Consider the following 20,308-nt stretch of genomic DNA (forward strand, 5'->3'; position numbering starts at 1 on the left):
CGCTCACGTGATTAGCAGGCGCACCTTTATTTCAGATACACATGGTTCTGCAGCGTCTTCATTGGCCGTGACGTTCGGGCTGGGGAGGGGCCATGTGAATCACTGCAGCCTGGAAAGGCCCCTCGCTGCCCGGAAGGCACACGGCAGTGAGAGGGAACGAGTACGCGGGGACGTGCACACGTCAGAGCAGAGACACGCGCTGGCTGAGGCGGCCCACCTTACCTCGCATGTGGCTAATGAAATCTCAGCTTGTGTCTCACCCCTCTTCATCCCCACATGTCACGGATGCTTAAGTGATTCGTGTGTTACGAGAGCCGGTGTGTTTCCCACTGCAGAGAGCTGCACATTTGGTATTGCTCTACAAACCTAGATCTCCAGTGCACAGAGACAAAATGCCTCTGTAAGGGGTCCAAGGATGTCTCGTGGGAGGCACCTTCTCAGGCTCCTGCCCCGTCCCCCCCAGCCCAGCCTCTCCTCTGCCACCCTCCACACCTGGCATCCCCTGGTCCCCAGGACCTGCTGTTTGCATCATCAACTGACGTTTCTATTTATTGCACACACAGAATAGAGTGGCCCAAACTCAGCTTTCCTGGAAAGCGCAAAAGAGCAGATTGCGGCTGAGCAGCTGAGCGCTGTGAGGGTCCGCAGGTGGAGCGCGGTGGCCGCGCTGGAGACCGGGCGGTGAGGACACGTCCGCTCCGGTTCCTCCGTCACAGCCTCCTGCAGCCGCCGCACCTGCCCTCGGCCTGCGCCAACCACGCCTCAGGCCCGTCTTCAGGACGGATCTCCTTGCAGAACACACAGTTTTGAGAAGAATGGCTGCACGCTCACCTGTCTGTCTCTTCCGGACGGGGCTGCAGGGCCCCGCGTGTTAGTACAGCCAGAAGGGGTCGGTACAGGGGGGCCTGGCTGGAGCCCCAAATAGGGCCTTGTGAAGAGTCTGGGACTGGGGGAGCAGGGCAGGGGGCCCCACGCCGCCCACCGGGAGAGTTCAGTCTCCAGACGGTGCGTTCTCATCGAGAGTTACTGAACCATCGGGGGGTGGGGGGGGTGGGACGCCCTTTAAGGTACTTTGTTGTTTCTTCCTTTCTGAAAAGTTTAATGCATTGTGAACTGACCACTGCTCAGCGGACCGCTGCCTGTGAGCTAGTGGCTCAGCCCAAGTGGAAGTTGCCTGGGATTCAGCTTGCGTGGGATCTTACGCCATTTTTTAAAGCCCTCATGTATATTTTTAGGTGTAATGTGCACAGACTTTGATGGGAAAATGATCGATTACTGCTTGCACGGTGGAAGCACGGCGAGGCTTGTCTCTGTGACTGTGCCTGCGGCTGTTCTTCGGCGCATTGCAGCCACGCTGTCGGGCACCCCTAAGTCCTGGCAGGTGCCGAGTGCGTGTACCATGCCCCCTCCCGCCTGGCCGTGGCCCTACCAGCGACACCTGCAGCTGGCCCCCAACATCTGCATGTCCCCCGTCCCCAGCATGGACGTCAGGGCTCCCTCAGGCCACCGCCGAACCTTCTGCGAGTCCCAACTTTGGGAGTTAGTGGTCATCTCGCGGCCTCACAGCTTTTCTGAATGTCCCTGAAGAACAGCCAGGAGAGGGTTTGCAAATGCAAATACGCGTGTGCCTGGCAGCACGGCCCCTCCTCCAGGCAGCAGGAGAACACCGGTCAAGGATTGAGCCTTTCCGTCTTGCTGGGTCACAGAGGTGGCGGGTGCCTGCACAGGTGAGCTGCATGGCGTGACCCCATACCGCCTTCCAGCCCTGTTTCCTGACTCTTTGTTGTGGGCTGAACTGGGATCGCCTAAAAGATACAGTGCGTCCCGGAACCTGAGGGCGACCGCCTTTGAAAATGGGTCTTTGTAGTTGTAATCCAGCGAAGAAGGGGCCGTGATGGATTGGGGTGTTGTGAGAAGAGGGGCCTTGGGCACAGGCACACAGCGAGGCCGGGTGGAGGCGCAGACACAGGAGGCCCAGCTGGAGACAGCCAGGTGATGGTGGACGCAGAGACGGGGGCAATGCTGCCCCAGGCCGGGGAAGGCCAAGGACACTGACCACCACCAGAGGCTGGGAGAGGCTGGGGAGGATTGTCGGGAGAGCTCAGCCCTGCTGGCTCCTTAATTCTGGACTTCTGACCTCCAGAACTGTGAGACAATAACTTTCTGTTGTGCCAAGCCACCGGTTTGGATACTGAGTCAGGGCAGACAGCGAGTGTAGTCGTCTTTGCCTGCGCCCTGCTCTCGCCGGGCCCTGTTCATGCTGAGCCTGGCAGGCTGCACCTTCTCCTGCCCCACTCTTTTTCCTCAGCGCTTCCTTCTGCCACCCTCACCATCCTCCTGCCCAAATCCCATTCCTCGTTGAAGCTCACCTCAAATGCACCCACTCTATGAAGTCTTTTCTGACCTTCCAGATTCCAAAGAAAGAATTTCTCTTCTCTGACTTCTCATAGACATTGCACATTTCTTATGGCATTTACGTTCAATAGTCTATCATATTTATTTATCTCCATATCTTATGTCTACTAGATTTAAAGTTCTCCGAGGGCAGAGTGAGTGAATTTTCCATTTTGCCTTCGCTAGAGCACATAACATAGCTGCACACAAGAGAGCATCAAATATACTTAAGCTGAATAAAATGATTCAATTCTAGATTGATAGGCTACTTAGAAATGATGAATTCCTAAGGTTCTTTAAGCTAGGTCTAGTTTGGCTCTTGGCTGGCACAATGTTAAGCGTTAGGGCTGTGTCACCTAGCAAGGTGGATGCCTACTGAATATATGTCAAATGTATGAATGGATTTGTGACAGTGTGGCTGGGAGATAAGCCCCTCCAGGAGCTGCAGCCTAGAAGGGCATAAATAAATGGGTTACTCCGATCTAGAGTGAAGCATGCCACGACAGGCACATGCAGAGATGCCCGCAGCGGACAGTAAGAGCACTTAGCCTCCCCTGTGGGGGGTCTCAGGGTTTCTTGATTCTGAAGCTGCATCTGGAGGGAAATGAAGGCCCTGGGTGAAGGAACGAGGTGGCTGTGGCTGTCATGTCGAGCCATGCAGGTCCAGACTGGGGACGGTTCATGCAACTGCCTGGAAAGCTGACTTAGCAAAGCATTTGCTGGTACCGAAAGCACGTGCGGGCTACCAAAGCTCGAGGCAGAGCACAGGGGGCGAGAAGGCCGGATATGTGGAGGCAGGTGGGGTCAGTCTTCCGTGTGCGTGGAGGGGCTGGGGACCCAACTCCTAGGGGTTAGGGGCTGCACCAAGCTCCTGGTGGGGCCTGATGTAATCGGGTCAGTGTTTTCTATCACCCTCTGGGAGCACAGAGGCGGGGGGGCGGTTTTGAAGGGGCAATCCTGGGTCAGGGAGGCTGCTGGTGAGGCCATTGCTATTGTCCAGAGGAAGGACAATGCATACGAGCAGGGTCAGCGATGTTAGGGGAGAGAGAAGAGGCCAAAAACCAGACACACTTGAGACCTGGCACCGTAGAACTGGAGGGTGGTTGCATATCGAGTGGCTGATGCGATGGAAAGATGAAGAGTTCAGCTAACAATGTGCCGTCATCCCAGAGGACAGGTCCAGAAGCTCAAGGAGAGAGAAACTTTGGGTCTTCAGCCTATGCAGGAGATGAAATCATTCACACAAGATTTTAGGCAGGCTGGGGGTGGGATGTCAGGATATATGGGAAACTTTGACAAAGACTTACAACAAACAAGCCAAGAACTACAGGGAGAGGCAAGAGAGGTGGGTTTTAGGGATGCCGAAGGATGGAGCATCAAGAAGACAAGTCAGGTAATGCCTGAGCTCTTTCCGATGCAGTTCATCTGACTGCAATGAGGATAGGAGCCTCTAGGGTATTAGCGTGTGCTTGGTCAAGTATTAGTCCCCCGGGGGACTTGGATTTTTAAAGATCCAACTTTTTTTGTGTGTGTTTGGGGCAGGGAGGATCTGCTCCGGGGTAAATCCACAGCTGAGTCTGAACGTCTGATTGGAAGACACGGGGACCTTCGCAAATGGGCTGAGTTGTTGGATACAAAAGACTATTAGCGGGCGGTGCAATGGTGACTTAGTGGCAGAATTCTTGCCTGCCATGCCGGAGACCCGAATTCAATTCCCGGAGCCCGCCCACGTGAAAAAGGAAAAAAAAAAACAAGGACAAAAGAACTATTAGCAGTCCTTAGGGCAGATGATAAGCTTTTATGACTGTTCTAAATATTAACATATATAAGATATAGGTATACCTTACAGCACATTGTAAGAAATGATTTCCAAATCATATTCTTGTTGGCTGAAGCCTAAAAGCCCCAGACCACTCTTCTTCGTACTGAGAGCGTGAGCCTGAGTCCATAGCCCTGGTCAGCAGCGAGATGATAGGACATCCTTATCATCTCGCTGCTGACCAGGGCTATGGACTCAGGCTCACGTTCTCAGTACGAAGAAGAGTGGTCCTTTTCTTTCCTTTGATTTATGGTGTTTCATGCCCCATGGTACGTAAGGGTGCGCGTGCAGGCTTGCGGGAGCCTGGGCGTGCGGGGCTCGTGCTGGAGCTGCTTTTCCAGGCGTTGGAGTGTCCCTGCAGCCACCTCGCCTGTCGCTGTGACCAGGGCCTGCGAATGGGCAGCCGCAGGCTATGTTCTCACTTTCGGGGCGTGTGCCACGTTTGTGGCTCCTTTCTCTGATCTTCAGGGGCATGGTTGTGTCTGGGTGGCGTGTCCTTCTGGTTCAGGGGCCGGGGCCTTGCTGTGCGCTCTGGTCTCTCTCAAAGTGCAGGGCAAAGGCTGCAGGTTGACGCGCTTTGACCTCTAACAGGGGCTGAGTAAACCCTCTCCGACTAAGAGGTGGGACTCACACTGCAGTTGGCTCTTGGTGGCGGTGTCAGGGAAACGTGGGCGCTCAGCAAGGAGGCTGAGGAGCGGGAGCCCCATGGGAGACGTCTCCATGACGGAGCCGTTTCCTCCGAAACCAAGCCTGTGTGCCGGGCAGTGCAACCGGCAGCGTTTGCAGAGCCTTGATTCAAGGGTGCCTTCTGGGGGCCCTCAAAGGTCGCCCTCAGGAGCCAAATGGGGGTGCAGTGAGTGTGAGTTGCAGTGTCTCAGGAAGGAGGAACTTCTCAGGGAGACTCAGTGGATCTCCGGCAGCTGTGAGGGAGCACTGCGCTGCCCCCCCCCCCCCCCCCCCCCCCCCCGTTGCTTTATCTAGTTCTCAAATGACTCTCCTTGTTCTTCCCTGAACTTTCTCAGGCTGAGCATGCATAGTGCACATGCAAATTCCCTTTCTAGATGCAGGTGTTGCTTGTTCTTTTTCAGCTAAAACTAAAGAATCAAACTGGATTTGGAAATAATAAAAAGTGCCCTTTCCTTTCTCCCTCCTCTTTACTTCCCTTCTCCCTCCTCCCTCCCCCTTTCTTTGTTTCTCCCCCCTTCTCTTCCCCACTCCCTCCCTCCTTCCTACCTTCCTTTCTTTCTGTCCTTGTTTGGTCAGAAAAGAACTGGAAAGGCTACAAGGCTTTAATCTCAGTAACAGGAAGAATCACTGGGTGTCGCAAAGCTGAAGACGGAGAGCTGGAGTGGGGTCCGTTTAATTCCTCTGCCCTGGGCTGGGCTGGCTCTGCCGCATTAGCGTGCAGCGAGCGCGGCGGGAGGCGCCCTGCAGGCAGCCCCCACTTCCCTGCCCCTGGGCCGGGGCCCTGGTGGCTGGGGCCGCCATGAGGGCTTGTTCCGTGGGGGCTCACACACAGTTTTTCTAAAGGCAACTATGAGATGGCGGGACAAACTTAGTTTGTTTCTTGGAAAATCCTATACCTGTCTTCCGCCCCCACCAAAGAGCTATTATCCTTTCAGTCTCCACGTAATGGTGCTTCAGAGAAAAGACCAGCGTTTCCCAGATAAGTGTTCTTTTATGCAATGTTTCTGACATTCCGTTTCGTAAACAGTTTTTTGGGGGGCGGGGGGTGGGGAGCATTAAGAAGAATATATAAACATGCCATGTGAGATGGATAGGCTTTTCTTTTTCATTTTCTCCTTTCTCTGAAACAACCAAACTTGGCTGTCTTTTTTTATGTGCAGAAAAAATGAATATGACAAATATAAGAAATAATGCCAAATACAAACTGGAAACTGCACCACCTTCAACCTCCAGCTTCTTGGGCATTTGCTGGCAATCTTAGTTTTTTTTTTTTTCAGTAAGCTTTTAAGGTAAAGTCTGTATAAAACTTGTTTTTGCTGAGTGCCTCTCCTAAAAAAGAAGCAAATGAATAACATACCCAGCCACTGAACTTTACATAAGAGAAAACTCTCGGCAAACAAAAATCCCAGACAAAAGTGTAAGAGGGAATTTAAACCCTTGCTAGTGATGCTATGATGCTTTCTTCTACTATATGGGACAGTCGGCAACACAGATAGAAAACCAAAGAGCAGTTTAACACCATGAGGGCAGAAGTTTTTTTTCTTTTTTCGGTAATTGCAAACAGATTTTGGCTACTGGTGGCGATAGGCTTTGAAGCTGCAGGCACTTGGGGCTGTTGGCTGTGAGGACATGAGCCGTGACTGGTCTGGCACTGAGGGCCGGGGAAACCAGGTTCGATGTGGACCAGGCAGCATGGCCAACCTGAGGATTTGGGTGAGCTGTCGCCTTCAGACCCAGAGGCCACTGCCGCTGATGTGGATTTCTCCCTTTGTTTCAGCCACTGGGAGGATGCAAGGACCTGATTTTGAGATCGGAAGTCTGTCTGGACAACCATGGCTGGTCTGATTTCTTACTTTTCAAGGAGCTACGTGGAACTCGGACTGTTTTGGTCTATGTCTGGCCGGCAAGCTCGAGTTTCGGAATCCTGGGACAGGACGTTTGCTCCCTGAAAGCGAGAGCCTCACAGAGCAGAAGGCAGGGGGACGGCTCGTGGGAGCCCAGTGGACCCAGCTCACACCGCTGCCCTGCCCAGGACCCCTGCTGTGCCATCCAGAGCCCTGTGGGTGGATGGTCTGGCCCACTGCAGGCTGCCCGGATGGTTTGCAGCAGTGGAGGAGGCAAACTGCATGTGGCCTCACCCCTCCTCGGCCCTTAGGGTCCCAGGATATTTAACTGGTCTCCTGGAGTATCCTCTGCCTAACCCTGAGTCACTGAGAAATAGTCAAGCTTGGCTCTAGCTTGGTGCCTTTGAGTACTTCTCTCCCGGCGGATCCTCTGACGGTTTGCAGAGAGAGAGAAGTCCTGGCATATCAGGCTACTCCACGTTGCCTTTTTGGGGTGCCATGCACACCAAATTCATAGTGGCATGCCCTGTGGCTGGCTTTTATATATGTAATTAAGACACCACAGTTGCATTTTTGAATGGAATCCCAAACATCCTTCCAGAACAGACATTTAAAAACGTTTCAGAGTTGTCAGTGCTTCTCTGTCTCCCCATTCCTACCAGTTCAGCATCAGCTCTGCTAACTTTCACACTGAAAGCCTGGTTCTTCTATTTTGCATGAAAAATTTCATTAAAAAAAAAAAAAAACCCAAAGAGCAAAGTTGCTGAGTGAGCGGAGTGGCTTGGCCTCTCACTGCAGGGCTTCCCTGCAGACCAGCTCGCGGCCCTGAGAAAAATGAGTCGGAGCGTCTCGGCTCGGTCCCTAATGAACGGTAGTAGATCACGTCCCCAAAATGAGACTCGCATAATTTGGCTCCACTGACAGCAGCGTCCCCAGCAGAAGCTGGGGCTTTTGCATGGGAAGGAACGCGAAGCTGGGAAGTGGCCTCTGCCGTTCAAGTGCCAGGTGGCCCTGTGCTGAGCGGGGCGGGGGGCACGAGGGCAGGGCCCTGCACACTCGTCTCCTGGGGGCTCTTGGGTTTGGGAGATGACTGTGGGCCCCGCTGCCTAATGGCCTTGCTTCAGAAGCTGGTGCTCTCCCCTACCTCTGCCCGGGCACCCCCAGGGGCAGTGCAGAGCGGGCAGTGCGGCTTCCTGTGGGGCTGGCAGGGAAGACGGGACTGTGGGACAAATCGCCATCAATCAGGGCTGCCCTGATTAAATCAGGCCTGGCTGGCAAGTAAGTTATTAGCCTCCTGTGAAACTAATTGTGATACTGATACACTCATTTTTGCAATGTCTTTCAAACACCAGTTGTGATGGGAAACAGCTGTTAGATCCAGGGGAAAAAAATAATAAAAGGAAAGAAAGAAAAGAAGAGCGCTTCAGATTCAAAATCATAATAACGCCTGTCTTCTCTATACCCTTTCACAAAAGCTCTTAGATTCTCCTATTCTCCTCTAGACAATTACTCACAGCAGGCGGGGTCAGCCAGGATGAGCACACGACTGCATTTAAAGTTCATCTACTGAAGGAAAAAAAAAGGCAGAAAGAGAAAAAAGAATCCCTCTCCTAATGTGGGGGGAAAATGGCATGTTTAAAATAGGTTAGAGATTCGGGTTAAAAGGGGGGAGAGGAGTCACAGAGGCTAGGAGGACACATTATAAATTGTACCGTTTGACTGCTGGATTCATTTATAAGTCCACAGATTCAAAGAGGAGGTATCTGAAATCGTCATTTAAGGAAGCGATGGTGCCGATAATTAAAACAGGGGAACGTTTGGGGTCGGACTCAGAGGGAGACTTGGTCCCTGCCCGTCCCCCCCAGACGAGGCTGGGGGGCTCACCTTGCCCTCCTCTCCCCCTTTCTTTTTTTCCTCATTGATTTGCTCTATCTCTCTCTCCCACTCTCTCTTTCCGAAGATCAGGGAATATCGTTGACTCTATTGTGAAAAGAAAGGAACTCAGAACGGGAAAAACAACCGCTGCTGGCCGCGTTGCACCGTGCGCTATGGCAAGAGCACTGAAGGCCCCAGTCCTGCCTCTCGTTGGGTCCCCAGAAAGGTTTATTTACAGTATCTTGTGTGACTTTTGGCAATTTACAGCTCCAGTGTCACTGCCTAATGGGTCCTAAGTGACACTGCTGCCCTGCTGTCACGGAGGACAGACGCTGTCCCACGCGTGCTCTCTCCCGCTGCCTGTGTGCGGGGAGGCCCGGGCTGCCGCGGGGCCTCCCGGCTGGCTGCCACCTTCCGGCCGTCTGCGTCCCCATCCCCCAGAGACGCCCGCTGCACAGCCAGCACATTCTGCCTCGCTTCGGTTTCCTGCGTCCTTATGAATTCCATAAGGCTCAGATGGATAGAAATCCTTTTGTCTTTCCCAGAACAAGTTATTTTAAAAGTTCTTTCCCCCCTTTTTATTCCAGCAAGGCAATAAGTAAAGTTGAAGACGGATGCTTTAAGGATCGAGGGCTCGGTGCTTTTCTTTCCTTAGGTCCCGCGGGGAACTCCTGGAGTGTTAGGGTGGCGTGGGCTATGGCCAGCATGGAGCAAAGCCCCTGGCTCCGCTTCTGAGCAGCCACTGGCCCTCTTCTCACCCACTCCGTGCTGCGTGGGGGCTCCGTTTCCCTGGTCTGAGCAGCGGCAGCAAGAGCTGACATGTGGGAGTGCAGTGTCCCGCCGCGCGGTGAGGGCGGGAGAGGGCGGCCGGCGCTGCCTCCCGCCTCCCTGCACTCCCACCGGCACCCACCCCACGCAGGACCCCGGGGGCGCTGCTCGTCTTCCTCTCCCACCGCGAGGCAGCTCTCGGAGCCCCGTGCAGGGATGACGCCGCTGACCAGTGTGGAAGACTCTAGGCTGCTCAGGGCTGTTTCTTCCTTTCCTTGACCCAAAAATCAGAGAGCAATGCTTCCAGCAGCTTCTCCCGTTCTGTTCAGAGGCCCAGGTATTGTCTTGCCCACCCCTGGTCTGTTCGGTGGGCAGCTGCCCTCCCTGCCGAGATAATAGGGTCATAAGAAGACACTTATTATTATTATTTTTTACTCTCTCTGCTCTTAACAAGGACTGGACCCTCTGCCGGCTTTGAAAAGCCATAACAGACTTACAGATGTCTATAAAAGCTAAAATAAAGACTCCTCTAAGATCTCAATTCTTTTCCCTTTTTTCAAATGCCTCTTAAACAAAAGTGCTTGCTGTGCAGCGCCATCGCCCCCGAAAAGCCCTCCAAACCTAAGCGCAGGGCAGGCAGGAGAGGCAGGGGTGGCGGCTCTCGCCCTGCCCACCGCGCGAGGCCTTAACCCGGGAACCGGCGCCCGGCGGAGGCCGAGTTTGCAGCGACCGCCCGCGGTGAGCGCTCACTCATTTTCTGCTCCGGCAACCCTGTCCTGGAGATTCCTTAAGAATCCATTCGCAGGGCTTCCTTTCTGTTCAGAGAGGGGCTGCCACACGATGCTTTTCTCCACACAAGTTCTAGTTTCTCTGGCTCCCAGATTTGCCCTGGGTACCTGAAATACAGTGTCCAGTAAAAGTGAAAGAAAAAGAAAAGTGGACTCTGACCAGAGCTGATCCGACAGGATTACGACTCGCCCTCGTGCCTGACATGAAGGGACATCCATAATCTGAAACCAGCGGCCCCGCAGCGTCCCAGAGGGAGCGGCGTGCGGGACAGAAGGCGTGCGCTTTGCTCTCCAAGCGCTGCTGTTCCTGCAGGGTGGGGTTAGGCCTACGGTGGGGCCTTGGAGGCCGAACGCAGCTGTGCCGCACGCTCTGGGTGCCCAGATCGCAGGGCGCAGGGCGCAGGACCCTGGGAACGCGAGCGCTGCCGCGCTGGCTCAGGGCACCCACCTTCTCCTCTGGCTCTTAGTGCTTTTCTTCAGAGGTCGTGTATGGAGCTGAAATCGCAACTTGGCCAGTCACTGGAAAGTTAGCTGGCAGCAGAGGCCCATTTCCACCGGATTCAAATCCAAAAGAGAAAGAAAGTCTCCTTGGAGAAATTCATTCTCAAGTTCCATTTTATTCCAAATAATGAATTTCCAGTGGCCCCTCTCTTCCTTGGAAATGGAGGCCGCGCGGAATTCTGTAGTCCTGTCTCCAGGGCCAGTGCTGACCTGGACTAGCCCGGGCAGAGCCACCCCTGCGCGTCCGCGGGGCCCTTCTGCTTCACAGCCGCGTCTACGCCGAGATTCCTTTGGCACCAGCAAGGTCCTCCACTTGAGCGAGTTTCGCCTGAGTGTGTGCGTACACGTGTGTGATTTTGCACGTGTGTGAGTGCATATGTGAGTGCACATGTGCCGTGCGTGTGCATGCACATGTAATTGTGTAAAGACAGCGATTTGGCATAGTCTGTGACCCAGATAGCTGCGCTGAACATCCTGCGTTTGGAAGTTGGACTTCCAGTTCTCAGCAGGGCGCGCGACCCGGGATGGGGGACTCCCAGCTACAGTGGGCAGGCGGCCTCCGGGTGGGGGGGGGGCACTGTCCCCGAGGGCCGGCATCGATTAGCTCCTGCGGGGCGCGGGCGGGCAGTGTGCGCCTTAACTGTCTCCAGGCCGCGCGTGGGCCGGGGGCGTGGTGCAGAGCGGGCATCTGCGAGATTCTCAAAGGAATCCCGGTGTAGACTCGGCTGTGAAGCAGAAGGGCCCCGCGGGTGCGCAGGGGTGGCTCTGCCCAGGCTAGTCCAGGTCAGCGCTGGCCCTGGTGGCGGGACAGAATTCTGCCGCCAGCTTGAGGGAGGCCTGCTGGACGTGGCTCTCTTTCCTGGGGGTCAGTTGCAGCCCTCCAGCGGGGGACAGCCAGGGCTGGGGTCTCCTTGGTAGGGATCCTTCCAAAGTGGGGGGGGGGGCTGAGATCTTGCGTCCTGGTTCTACCAGCGGCCTCTCAGGCTTTGCCCCCCAGTAGTCTTGGGCAGGCAGCTTTGCCCCAGCCCCTGGCACACACCGTGCAAGGCAGGGAGTGGTTAGCAAGACACTTGCACTGTGAAAACTAGTGATATTTTCCCAAGAGAAGTTATAGGGCGATTCCTCACGGATGTGCAGTTCTTAACCTTTTCTGCACTTACCTGACTTGGGACAGAAGGAAAAATCAGCTCATTGCAGTTACTTTCCCTCTTCCCGTTTTCTAGTGGCCAGTGAGCTTGAAGGTGCTAGACTGTCAATTCTAACAAGGATAGATTGGACTAACAGTGCAAAAAAAAAGTCTTTTGAATATTTTTAGGGGAAAGAATAGAGTTTTAACAGCACGTAATTTGAACGATCCTATTTTTCTTCCATAATTTGAAGGGATATTGCTCTCTTTAAGCAGAAAGGTTTTGCTGACTGTATATTTTAAAATTATCATTCCATAACCATTTTTTCTCCCTTGCTTCAACAACTCACCAACCATTTAGTCCAAGCCAGAAAGGAAGGCTGTGGAGTCTGTCTCCTGAGGGTTATACCAGCCTTGTGCTTTTTGTTCGAAACTCGATTACTAGAATATATCCTGATTTTGAGAATGGGGAGGGCATTGCTGGTTCGCACAGTTTCAGCTCTATCAGGCAGCAGAGAGCAAACAGCTTCAACATGTCGCTGCTGTGTTGGTCTGTGGCCGTACAGGTGTGAGATGGACGGGCACAAAACTGTCACAGCCCACAAAAAATACTGAACACACTCACCCTACGGCTTGAGGGCTGCACGTATCCTATTTTATATTTAATGAAGGTACAAATAACGAAGAGATTTTCTGGGAAAAGATTTCCATGTGCATGTTTTTTTTTTTAATCAAGGAAGAGAAAAGGTAGGTAGAGAAGCACGAAATAAGCATGCAGACAATTAAATAAAAATCTCATTTATATTCCAGAAAGCCCAAAGTAGGGAAATCTCACTGGGTCTGTTGACAACCTCCTGGAAGCTTCTAAATTCACAAATTCTTTCAGATGTCTTTTCATGCAAAGCTAAACCATCTTAGCTTCTCCCTGCATCTTTTTTTTTTTTTACTTTGAAATGAAATGACCACTTCCTTATTCACATTTCAAATATCCAACCTCTTTCTAAATACAGGAAAATGGAACACTGGAGATGGAGAAATAAAGCGGAGTGGAAATAGCCAATTTTATCCTGTGGCTTATGGGTGAGAACGAGGGTCATTTGCCTACAGCTTCCATCCTCTTGGTTTTTAGTGCCTGCATTAGGTCCACATACATCGCTGCTGGGGTGACAAGGCCACGATGGCGCCAGAGGCCAATAAAACCCACACCAGGCAGGATTTTCACGACGGGCAGGGATGGCTTCTTGGAACTGCTATGCTTTATTGGGTCAATAATAACCCACTTTTTAAAGAGTGCCAAAGAATGAATTTATACAGCAGACTGTAATGGGCCCTGATCTATCAGGTAAATTATATGAATTCTTAGAATTTATGGATGTGCCGTAGTGCTTGGATCCATCAGAATTTTCCACTGGGTAAAACGGGTGTTCTATATAGACCGACATACAGCTTTATTCCCCACTGCTGATAAAAATGATAGACTGTGGCTCTGGAAATCGAGACACTAGTTAACGTTCTGAAGTTTAGTGCCACAATTTATATTTCACCGCTAACTGACTATATGTTGATAACTATTCCGGATTACTTGCATCAACATAAATTCTGTTTCCCCCAAATGAAGTTATTTTCCTTGTAAATGATATTTAAATACACCTTTATTGCGTGATTTTTGCATTACAATATCGCATGATATTTAATTTTCGCGAGGAGTCTATAAGTAAACATTCATTCTCTACATTCATGATTTCTGTTTTATTTTGTAATGTGAAAATAGACATTCCTGAATATACAGTATTGCAGCTGCAGTTAAAATGCTGACTCTTTCCAGCAGGTGGAGGCATACTGCAAGAAGCTCCAAAAGAAGCGACCAAAAATATTTTTTTCCCCCAGCAAACATTGACATTTAGGGGAAAACAAAGTATCTGCAAAGGAGAGAAATTAAATGAATCATTTGCAACGTGAGTGGTGGGGTGACATAGTTTTGCCTGGGAAAGAATGGAGAGCACAGGTATTTCACAGCCCTTTCAACATCCTGTTCTCTTGGCTTCCTTTCTGTTACAGTGGGAAATTTTTCCAGCAGAGAAGCCTAGTGAATTATTTAATGAATAAAATTCAATAAGATATCCATGTTCAAATTTCATCCGAATAAGTCCAGCAATAAATGTCCCACGAGGAGATGATGTGTACATGTATGTGTGTGATGATGTGTACATGTATGTGTGTGTGTACACACACACACACACACACACACTCACACCTCAGGACAAACCCTAGACACATTCTTATTTTGTTTTATTCACTGCAGTGTGTGTGTTCTATTCATTTGGCTAAAAGTAGTGATTTCTCCTGTTCTTTTGTGTGTGTTTGTGTGTGTGCTCCTGTCTTTATAGTTTTTAAAAAACAAGGGTGCCGAGTAGAGACTAGCCAGAAAACCCTCTTCCTGCAAATTTGGATCTTCTTGAAGTGGAGAAGTTTCTCCCCAAGATTACCTTGCACTTCCAGTTTTAGGGCAGATGGATGCGCGGTGCCCGTAACGGACGGATGTTGCGGCTGAGGATGCCTGTGCCATGGCTTTCGCAGCCTCCTCAGAAGGCTCTATGCACTTTCTGGCGTCCGTACGGTGACAGCACAACACACTCGAATACAGGTCTCGCCGTCCTTAGCAAGGAGCCGAGAGTGATGACACAGAGCTGCGGGCCCCTCCCCGTCTGCTTCCTGCGAATATCCACCATCTGCAATATTGACTCGATTATCAGCAATGGGCATCGCCATCAGGCTATCTTGAATTGTCATCCGGCAGCTGATTAAACGCTGCCTGCCTCCTTCTTGTGATTTTCAGTCTTCACATCACAAAGTTTTCAATCAAATTTCAGCAGTGTGCATTTAGCTTCCAGAACTCTGAGCACTTATCTTCCGAAAGCAGGTGATTTAGACTGTGTTTACCTCGTAGAGCTCCAAGTTATCTCTCTGCAAACCTGTCCACATTTAGGGTGTGAGATGGTTCCCAAATCTGTTTCTCTCTCTCTCGTTTCCTACTCAACTAGGCTCTTGGCCAAAGAATCTGAATAACGGACAAGTGCCAATTCCCAGAGGAGCTAGTTCTTGGGGTGCAGTGACCTGTGGTGTTGAGGGGACCGTGCTGTTCTAAACAGCTTCCTGTGATTAAGCTGCAGAAGCCGCTGCTCCCTGCGACATTCCAGCTTATGGATCAGCCAGCTGCACACGCCCCTCGTCCTGCCATCGGGTACCCGCGAGGACACTGGGCCGGGGGCTCCTGAGAAACACATGTGCCCTCCGTTCACAAGGAATCCAGCAGACAGGAGCACGCAACCCGTGCTTATCTGCCACGGGGACGGCTTGATACTTAGAATTCCAGCTACATAGGCTAAGGAGATTTTAGCTAACCGGAAGCCAGAGAGGAGGGCACCATCCATTCTCCGCTGGATGCCCGAAGGGAAGTCAGGCCACGGTTGAGCCCGAGGGAAATTTTTAAGGCTTCTTGCCAAGCACGGGCATGGCAAAAGGGTTAGAACTGTTCACGCTTTGCCCTCCTTTCATTAGATTTTTTCCTTTAAGTATGACTGGTGAATCCTAGCCCTGTGGGATGGAGCAGAGGAGTCTGGGTGTGGTTTGGGGTGTGTGTGCAGGACCGCAGGTGAGCTGTGTACACGGAACTACCCGCTCATGAGGGCTTTGTCCACTGTGCAGGGAACGGCCGTGACCCGGGGGTTAGTTTTCAGCTGTGAACAGTGTCTTTCTATCATGCCCATTTCTCATTTCGTGTCTTAGAGCACATGTGCAGAGGAGCGCACGTTGCTAAAAGGCCAAAAGTCATCCCTTGCCAGCCCGAAACTGCTGCTCAGTTCCACGTGGACGTGGAAGCATGCGCCTGGGCAAGGGGCTGGCAGGGTGGCAGTGCCCACTCTGCCCGCAGCTTCCTCGGCAGTCCCGGCTTCACCTGTTCCGGCACCCGCCCGACAGCTGTCCCTGGAGCTCGGTGCTGGGGCTTTAATTGGGATTGGGATCACTGGCAAGAGGGCACAGCCCCTCAAGCCACGTGGTTCCAGGGTTGGGGTTTGTAGTTGGTGGCCACCCACCCTCGGGCATGCTGACCACTGGGAGCAAGGCTGGGAGAAAGGCTTCTCTGGTGGTTGATGCCGCAAAAGGCTTTACTTTGTGGGAAAATTAGGATTTGTTGAGTGTATGTGGGGACATTATTTTCCCTTCTAAGGTATCAGAATGCAGTGACTACCCTTGGAGCTAACAGTTGGAAAGTCCCATCTATGCCAAAGCTTGGGTGGGCCTTGGCAGGATGAGGCCACACCATGACCCCGTGTCACTAGGGGGTGAGGACGAGCATAGGATTCTGAGCTCAGCTAAAGAGGAAGCTCTGGCCACCAGTCCAGGGAAATGTAGCTGGCGCAGAAGGTCCCCAGGTGATTTTTTCAACCCCAAACCCATTGCTTATACCTGAATCAGAAAATAATCTCGCTGGAATAGAGCATATGATATGCTCTTGGTGCTTGTGCTTGTTGACGTATGCTGTCCTTTCTTTAATATCCACAATTAAAAAAAAAATGTTTAGCACCTAAGGAAAAAAAAATCATCCTTTCTTCAGCACTTGGCTATTTACAATCTGTTTACAATCACCACAAAATATTATTATTTCTATAAAGTTTACTCCCATTAGAATTCCCAGAGGTGTAAGGAGTCAACAGCTCAGTATACCTGGGGTTATATGCAGAATGAAGAAAATTCCCTCTACACCTTCTCCTTGTGAGTGTTAATACCCTAAGCTTCATAAAATGCTACTAATTGGTGTTGGAGAAGGAACTAATAACGCTGGAATGATCCTTGAAGGATAGATTTGCCTCTCACTCCTGGATTCTTTACAATATTTATGTTCGAATTGAAGATGCACCCGTATAAGCTTGTTTCCAAAGTAGGTAAATACTTTAAAATGTTTTCTAAATTGCATAAAAGAGATTGCATTGCTGGGAAAACAGTGGTGGTAAATGGCAGGAGGTGTGCATTACCTTGCCTCTCTAAACCAGACGTAAAAATCAATATTTGTTGAATTGATTTGAATATATATTGATTTAATAATTTTTCTACCTGCATGTTATAGAGCTGGGGAATTCATTTGGAAGGGGGGAGGGGGATGTTTTCTTTTGTAAGGCTCCTATAAAATTTGTTCATGTAACAAGCTTTCTATGTGCTCATTACTGGAGATTTGAAAGCTCCAAAACGATATCCCTGCCCTTGAGGATTTTATAGGGAAAATTTTAGGGGTGGAGAGGACAGGAAATTGACCTGAAAACAGAGGATCAATTAATTTTAATAAGTATTCTTAAATAGATTAATGCATCTGGTGACAATGGATGCATAAAAGGGCATCAATTATTTGTCCTATCTGGAAAAGGGCATCAATTATTTGTCCTATCTGGAAGAGTTGGGAAAGGGTTGGCAGGAAAAAATGGCCTTTGGCTAAGGAGGAACAGAGGTGTTCGAGGTGGATGAGAAGGAAATGGAAAGTAATCAGGCATTTCAGAAAGAAGAACGCCAGATTCAAATTTGTTAAGTGCACATTTTGCAGTACCAGACTATAGAACTGTTTCTGCCATTTTCTAAGAACAATTCTCATTCTGTTTGCTTTGATTTTTATTTAGCAGCAAACCATGGAAGTTTCACACAGGGGGCACTAGAGAGGGAATCTTCACGCCAAAGCTCCTTTGCCTCTCCCCATTCCATCCATGGCAGTGCTATTTACCCGAGAGCTCTCCAATGTGGGCCTCACTGAACATCTGGCTGACTGCGGCCACAGACGGATGATTCAGGTCTGCTATGACACCGATTAAAGAATAAAACAAAACTCGTCGACTTAGAAATTCATCTCAGCAACAATTAGAAATAACGGCCCTCCAAGCTGCACAGAACGGTGGTTCCTCAATGAGGAACTTTTTGATATGATTGTCTGAAAGTCAAAGGGCTGAAGTTTTCATCCCCCTTTCCCCTCCTGCTAATGAGATCTGGTGCTTTAAGCCACACGCAACATCTTCCAGCCTGTAAATAATAAACTAAACATAACAGACTTTATCGTGCCACAAATGGTAGGATGTATGTGAGAACATTTTGAAGACAGAGAGTATTATCATTAACACTGATCGCATTGATAATTACTATTATTTGAAATTTCAGGAATGCCAGTCCAAGAGTATTTCTCAATTTCACAATGCTGAAACATGGAAAACCAGGATTGCGTTTTCTATGAAAGTCTTAAATTTCACTTCCTTTAAATGTTAAGCATTTGCCCAAATATGAATCCAGCTATGCACAGCATGCATTGTAAACAGAGGGCTTGTAAAATCAAATATGCATATTTTAGAATTTTAGATTTGCAGGGTGCTAGCTCTCGAATTTCTCTCCCAAAGCGGCAGACGCTCTGTGGAGGAGATATTTAGATATGAAAAATAGCCGGCTCTGTTCAGCGTATTTGCTGTAACAATGCTAATTCCCTCTTCTGTTGATTGGGACGCCGTGAGTTCATGAAAATGCCAGAGTGGGTCTATGGAAAAGACATTATGGTGTCAAGATGAAATGACACAATGTTAATTTGTCTGTGGCAAACCTGTGCCTCTGCCAAGCCCAAAGAGAACGTGGGTTCCTGCCATCCTTTGCCTTGGCACTCTACGCCTGGAGTCTGCTCCCCGAAGGCCCCAGGCACCGCGAGATGTCACAACCCACGGGGAAAGAGATTTATTTCTCTCTCCCTGCATAGGGCCAAACACAAAGAGAGGGAGCCCGTCTGCGGGACTGTGGTATCAGACGACAGGCTGCCTGCTTGAATGGATCCTGAGCGGGGCAAGAGAGGGGAGAAGGAAAAGGGAGAGCCGGAGGCGAGCTCCGGCAGCCAGGGCGGATGAGGTTTGAGAAGTCTGAGGTTCGTGCCGCTGGGTGGATTGATGTGTTTTCTGGTGTGAAGTGTTCCTAAGTGCTAAAATGTGTTCAACACCTAACTGACATCTGGAAGTCTGAACTTGCAGAACAAACGTGAGCATTAATTCCAGTTTGGATGAGAAGTTAGCCTCCGGAAAACACCCCAGTAAAACTAACATTCAAACATGACTCAGAATGCAAGACGGAGCCAAGGGTATGAAAGGAAAATAATAATTCTAAGTGCTTTGAAATCTAAAACAATTTGTTAAAAAAAAATGTTCTTTTTTCCTCCATACCCTTAGGTTTTTTCACAGTCCCTGTTCCCGGTGCATTATTTAGTGCAGCCTGTCTGGAGTTGACCAGCAGTCTTAAAGAATGCCAAGTCTTCACTTTTTCTTCAAGAAATAAGACCCTCCGAGGACCTTCCCACCAGTTCTGTTTCCCGTCCGAGGAGAATGGTCGTATGCGGGGGGCGGCGGGGGGGCTGCAGCGCTGACAGCGGCTGACCCTGTGACCTGAGGGTCCACTCGACTCCTGCGGACCTCTGTTTTGGGTCTGCGGATTTGGGTGGGTTGGAGAATTCGCCCTGGGACCCCCCCCCCAGGCTCCCACTGGAGTCCCCATGTCAGGAGGCTGTTCTGGGGTCAGGAGTCCAGTGACAACAGTGACGTGAATGGACGCGCGATGAGCAAAGTTTGTGGTGGGCTCCAAAGCCCAGGTCACCAATGGCAAAGGAAGCTTGCTTGTGGAGGCGGGCTGAGGTCTCCCTTCGGGGCTTGCTGTAAGTGTGGGGACATTGGGGCACCCCCACCGCCTTGCCTGTGCCCCCTCGCGGGCCTGGCCAGACGATGCTCTCCCGGACACCCCGGGCATTTGTCCTGCAGCCCAGCCCTCCACATACCACTGGCCCTGTTTCCCTTTAAGGGGATTTTTTTCTAGAAGGGCATATTTCTTGCTCATGTTTTAAAAGTGATTCATTCTGGCCTCCTGCTATAGCTCATCTTCTTTCCCCAACATGAGTTTTAAAGGTGCTCCCACAAGATTGGGGTCCAAGGGCTTTCCTTCTTAGGAACCTCTGGACCTTCCTCCCTCCTCTGCAGGTGGGGAGTGCTGGCATGCTGGAGAAATGCCTTCAGGAGCTGTAAGTGCAATATTAACTCACGTCGGGTGTAACAAGTAACATTGCAATTAAACGAACTCGGGGACAGCAAAGCCATAAGAGACTGCGCCGTGAGGGAAAAGGACGGGGTTTCTAAGGAACAGGTCCACGGGGCTCACACACGCTCCTGTTCCAGGGACTGCGGAAAAGCTTTCCAGCCCTTATAATGAGGGCTGTCTGCTTTAAGAACCAGGGGCTTCTGGGGACAAAAGCGTTTTCCTAATTCACTTTACTGATAAGATTTATTTTTTTTCCCCCTTCACTGTGATGGGTTCTAAATTCAAATACGCGTTTGTAAGGAAATGCAAAGACCTGTGAGTGTCCACGTAAACAGTCATCTTGTGACATGGCTTTCAATCTGATCAAGAGCTAGCTCTGTTCGATTCATTCTGTAAAATTTTTTCTTGAAAACAT

This window comes from Tamandua tetradactyla, chromosome 18 (assembly GCF_023851605.1).
Source record: "Tamandua tetradactyla isolate mTamTet1 chromosome 18, mTamTet1.pri, whole genome shotgun sequence".
Lineage (NCBI taxonomy): Eukaryota > Metazoa > Chordata > Mammalia > Pilosa > Myrmecophagidae > Tamandua > Tamandua tetradactyla.